This window comes from Berghia stephanieae, chromosome 8 (assembly GCF_034508935.2).
Source record: "Berghia stephanieae isolate SIO BIC M18660-M18661 chromosome 8, UCSD_Bste_1.3, whole genome shotgun sequence".
NCBI lineage: Eukaryota > Metazoa > Mollusca > Gastropoda > Nudibranchia > Aeolidiidae > Berghia > Berghia stephanieae.
In genome coordinates this window covers 9,216,275-9,222,274 of record NC_088367.1, presented here as the reverse complement: position 1 = coordinate 9,222,274, position 6,000 = coordinate 9,216,275, and the positions used below count along the sequence as shown (strand labels likewise).

The 6,000-nt window shown below is 42.6% G+C and overlaps 1 long non-coding RNA gene across 1 annotated transcript in view; it reads left to right on the top strand.

Annotated features, from left to right (window-relative positions):
• LOC144978131 (uncharacterized) overlaps positions 1 to 6,000 on the top strand; it is a 9,666-nt gene that overhangs the window by 1,496 nt on the left and 2,170 nt on the right. The gene's annotated exons all lie outside the window — the stretch shown is intronic.

Below are 6,000 nucleotides of genomic sequence, written 5' to 3'. Positions count from 1 at the left end.
CGCTCACTTGACTTATTGCCGATCGCCTCCTTATCTTCGGGCTGGGACGCTTTGGCAGCTTCTCTGATTTGTTCAGTGAGTTCTTTCCACTGATGACGGTCTGCTACGATGCATCTCAGACATTCTAAATCCTTTTCGCATCTCAGTTCCTGTTTGTCATCGAGGCGCTTGAGGTCTATGTTTATCGCAGTGTGTGTGCTTGTTGTGGATCTGCTTAACTTTCTGTTTATGTCTTCTTGGTGTAAAGACTAGCGTCATCGCCTTATTTGCTGGAATATTTCTGTCTATCCTTAAATTATGTCCGAATAGTCTCTATCTTGTATGTCCGAATAGTCTCTATCTTGTATGTCCGAATAGTCTCTATCTTGTTTCCAAAATTCGAATCGATAGCCGTGTTTCTTCTCATTTTATGTGCAGACATTTGTTACTTATAATGGCGTAGGTATGTTTAGTCATAATTGATTTAAGATTTTTTCGTCCATCGGTGGTGACAAGGTAATGCCTGGAACTGGAAGTGGTTTCCACTTTGATTTCTCCATGCTACATGCTCGCCATTCTATAGTTTATTGAATGCAGCGCCCATTCTTGTGGCGAGCAAGTAGCCTCTATAGTTTATTGAATGTACGCTTCACGCTGCAACCTCCTACAAATTTTAAGGACGAGATAATTTCTCGCACATTGCAAGCATAAAAATGTTCGATGGGTCAGCGGTACGCAAAAGACCAGCAATGTTAAGCATGATCAGTGGTGCGATGGATGACAGGGTCGTGGAAAATTAAGGTCCCGACGTTGTGTCTTTAGGTATGACACTTTACACTATTACCCCACTCGAGTAACTAGCTCCGGGCAGTGACAGATAATATTATTGGTGTGAGTATAAAAAGAACGCCTAACAGTCACCTTTTCCTGTATGAAATGGAAATATAATTCCATATGGATTGCTGAGGTAATAAAGGAAACATCGTGAACCGCATTGAGCATGTGCCATCCGTTTAAATAAGCTTTATCATAAATGCTGTTTTTTAAACTTTATTTATTTATAATTTGATCTTCACAAACGTTTGGAATCATGTCGTATTTTTCATTTTTTTTGCCAGTTGTTCATCCCCAACTCCTACACCAAAATCAACAAATTCAGCAGGTCTCGATCTTGTCTATTTATAGCATTATTTTTTTCATCACACAAGTCTATTTCATCCATAACGCATTATGCGATGATAAGCATGGTCTGTGACGGATGGGTAACAATAGTCACAAAAATTAATGTACTGACTGTGTACATTGTGCGCGAATATGACAATTTACCCCCCCCCCCCCCCCCCCCCCCAACTCCTACACCAAAATCAACAAATTCAGCAGGTCTCGATCTTGTCTATTTATAGCATTATTTTTTTCATCACACAAGTCTATTTCATCCATAACGCATGAAGCGATGATAAGCATGGTCCGTGACGGATGGGTAACAATAGTCACAAAAATTAATGTACTGACTGTGTACATTGTGCGCGAATATGACAATTTACCCCCCCCCCCCCCCCCCCCCCCCCCCCAGGCTCGATTCAGGTGAATACATTTTAGGTGACTTTGTGCATGACCTGTGCTCTTGTTTTTTCTTCTTCTTCGTTTACTTAAACAACGCATTGTGAATAATTCTTAACGAAGTACACCTTTTCATCCAAATTAAAAACGAACAATACTTTGAGGGGGAGGGGGGGGGGGGGCCTGATAGCTCAGTTGGTAGAGCACTCGCTTCACATGCAAAGTGACCGAGACCAATCCCGGGTGCAGGCGAGATTTTTTCTGACCCCCTGTCAACCCAGCAGTGATTGGGTAGCTGGGTCTGTTAGATCTGGCGGAAAGCACTTTGCGATAGACTAGCGTCCTATCCAAAGGGTAGCAAGCAATCGCTATTGTCCGTTCACGCTATAGAAACCGGGATTAACTCCAGTTCCATGGGCCTGATGGCTCTGAAGGACTACCACTATGTTGAGGAGGGAGGTGGTCTCCACTCTTATCTCCATGAGGCCCCTTGCTAACCTCTCCCTTTGTGAGAGGAAGGTGAAGGAAGTTTTACTTGGTGACTCCACGCTGTCTGTATCCGGACTACATACATAATAATATTACAGTACTCTCAGGATTCTAGCACGTTGAATTAAAGCACGCTCTGCAATACGACACGGTTTAGCTGAATGACCGAATGTATTGGTTACTTCCCACGAGCATCGGATTACGTCACACTTTTTGGCTTCTCCCGAAAGCGTGCTATGAACAAACGAGTACTGTACTATCTTTGCGCACTTCCATGCTCCATGTCGAATCTTAGCTCCACAAAGTTTATGATCTTATCGGGTTGTCTACCCCTGCTGCTTTACTATTTCCACGTTGTTTGTTTTAAAGGGTTTTACGGCGCTTGCAACACTTTTATGTAATATCAGTGCCGTTAAGAAAATGGGATAGTACAAAGTTATAGAATTACAATTAAAGTATCAAAGAAAGAGTAAGACAAAGGGGAATTGGTTCGAATAGGAAACAGATGTAGATTCCAACACTAGATGTGTGTGTTTAGTTTGAGATCAGATCACCTTAATGTGTCATCTTGACACACGCACAGGTCTCCACTAAGAGGAACACACTCAACTCAAATGTTTACAAATAATAAAATATACCTATTATGAACCAAGGTAATCTCATCGACCTGGCTTTGAATAGGTACCTGGGTCTAATATCAGATCTGATGGGAAGTATTCTGACAGACGAGTTCAGTGAGTTAGATGTGTTCCACTGTCAAGACAACCCCTATAGAGTGTTCCACTGTCAAGACAACCCCTATAGAGTGTTCCACTGTCAAGACAACTATAGTGTTCAATTGTCAAGACAACCCCTATAGAGTGTTCCACTGTCAAGACAACCCCTATAGAGTGTTCCACTGTCAAGACAACCCCTATAGAGTGTTCCACTGTCAAGACAACTCCTATAGAGTGTTTCACTGTCAAGACAACCCCGATAGAGTGTTCCACTGTCAAGACAACCCCTATAGAGTGTTCCACTGTCAAGACAACCCCTATAGAGTGTTCCACTATCAAGACAACCCCTATAGAGTGTTCCACTGTCAAGACAACGCCTATATAGTGTTCCACTGTCAAGATAACCCCTATAAGGTGTTCCACTGTCAAGACAACCCCTATAGAGTGTTTCACTGTCAAGACAACCCCTATAGAGTGTTTCACTGTCAAGACAACCCCAAAAGAGTGTTCCACTGTCAAGACAACCCCTATAGAGTGTTCCAGTGTCAAGACAACTATAGAGTGTTCCACTGTCAAGACAACCCCTATAGAGTGTTCCAGTGTCAAGACAACTATAGAGTGTTCCACTGTCAAGACAACCCCTATAGAGTGTTCCACTGTCAAGACAACCCCTATAGAGTGTTTCACTGTCAAGACAACCCCTATAGAGTGTTTCACTGTCAAGACAACCCCTATAGAGTGTTTCACTGTCAAGACAACCCCTATAGAGTGTTCCACTGTCAAAACAACCCCTATAGAGTGTTTCACTGTCAAGACAACACTTATAGAGTGTTCCACTGTCAAGACCCCCTATAGAGTGTTTCACTGTCAAGACAACCCCTATAGAGTGTTTCACTGTCAAGACAACCCTTATAGAGTGTTCCAGTGTCAAGACAACTATAGAGTGTTTCACTGTCAAGACAACTTCTATAGAGTGTTCCACTGTCAAGACAACCCCTATAGAGTGTTCCACTGTCAAGACAACCCCTATAGAGTGATCCACTGTCAAGACAACTATAGAGTGTTCCACTGTCAAGACAACCCCTATAGAGTGTTCCACTGTCAAGATAACCCCTAAAGAGTGTTTCACTGTCAAGACAACCCCTATAGAGTGTTTCACTGTCAAGACAACTCCTATAGAGTGTTCTAGTGTCAAGACAACTATAGAGTGTTACACTGTCAAGACAACCCCTATAGAGTGTTCCACTGTCAAGACAACCCCTATAGAGTGTTCCACTGTCAAGACAACCCCTATAGAGTGTTCCACTGTTACGACAACCCGTATAGAGTGTTTCACTGTCAAGACAACCCCTATAGAGTGTTTCACTGTCAAGACAACCCCTATAGAGTGTTCCACTGTCAAGACCCCCTATAGAGTGTTTCACTGTCAAGACAACCCCTATAGAGTGTTCCAGTGTCAAGACAACTATAGAGTGTTTCACTGTCAAGACAACTTCTATAGAGTGTTCCACTGTCAAGATAACCCCTAAAGAGTGTTTCACTGTCAAGACAACCCCTATAGAGTGTTTCACTGTCAAGACAACCCCTATAGAGTGTTCCAGTGTCAAGACAACTATAGAGTGTTACACTGTCAAGACAACCCCTATAGAGTGTTCCACTGTCAAGACAACCCCTATAGAGTGTTCCACTGTCAAGACAACCCCTATAGAGTGTTCCACTGTCAAGACAACCCCTATAGAGTGTTCCACTGTTACGACAACCCGTATAGAGTGTTTCACTGTCAAGACAACCCCTATAGAGTGTTCCACTGTCAAGACAACCCCTATAGAGTGTTCCACTGTCAAGACAACTATAGAGTGTTCCACTGTCAAGACAACCCCTATAGAGTGTTCCACTGTCAAGATAACCCCTAAAGAGTGTTTCACTGTCAAGACAACCCTATAGAGTGTTTCACTGTCAAGACAACCCCTATAGAGTGTTCCAGTGTCAAGACAACTATAGAGTGTTACACTGTCAAGACAACCCCTATAGAGTGTTCCACTGTCAAGACAACCCCTATAGAGTGTTCCACTGTCAAGACAACCCCTATAGAGTGTTCCACTGTCAAGACAACCCCTATAGAGTGTTCCACTGTCAAGACAACTATAGAGTGTTCCACTGTCAAGACAACCCCTATAGAGTGTTCCACTGTCAAGATAACCCCTAAAGAGTGTTTCACTGTCAAGACAACCCCTATAGAGTGTTTCACTGTCAAGACAACTATAGAGTGTTACACTGTCAAGACAACCCCTATAGAGTGTTCCACTGTCAAGACAACCCCTATAGAGTGTTCCACTGTCAAGACAACTCCTATAGAGTGTTCCACTGTTACGACAACCCGTATAGAGTGTTTCACTGTCAAGACAACCCCTATAGAGTGTTTCACTGTCAAGACAACCCCTATAGAGTGTTTCACTGTCAAGACAACCCCTATAGAGTGTTCCACTGTCAAGACAACCCTAATAGAGTGTTCCACTGTCAAGACAACCCCTATAGAGTGTTCCACTGTCAAGACAACGCTAATAGAGTGTTCCACTGTCAAGACAACCCCTATAGTGTTCCACTGTCAAGACACCCCTATAGAGTGTTCCAGTGTCAAGACAACCCCTGTAGAAAAGGCTATTTTATGAGGCCATAGATAAACAGACCCACATTTTCTTTTTCAGGATTATGTTTTTAAGGGTTTTACGGCATTTAGGTCATATCAGCGGCAGTAAAAAGGGAGAATATGGGATAGTAAAAAGTTCTAGAATTAAAGCACCCAAGAAAAGGTAAGACAAGGGGGAATTGGTGTCAGGACAAAACCAAGTAGTCTCATTCCAAGACAAAGATAGAAAGCAAGTTGGAAAACGGATAATAGAAGACACAGTAAGTACCTCCCTGCCCACTATGGGAGGTCAGGAACCCCACCCAGTTTTTTCAGGATTATAGATTAAAGTTAAGAAACTATGCTGAATAGACCCAAGAAAAAAAAATTCAGGGAAATGGTTCAAACAGAAAAAAACAAAAACAACTTGAGCTTTTATAGAGCGCAATATCCACTAAATGTGCTCAAGCGCTTTACAAAGGGTCCCTGAACAACAGCAACACGAAACATTTAAAGACATGACACCTGTTAGGCAATATTGCAATTTTTCCGACAGAGACAACGCTGTCAATGGCCAGGCATTCATTTTACACCTGAGTACGGTAAGAGAATGTGAGTAAAGAGCCTTTT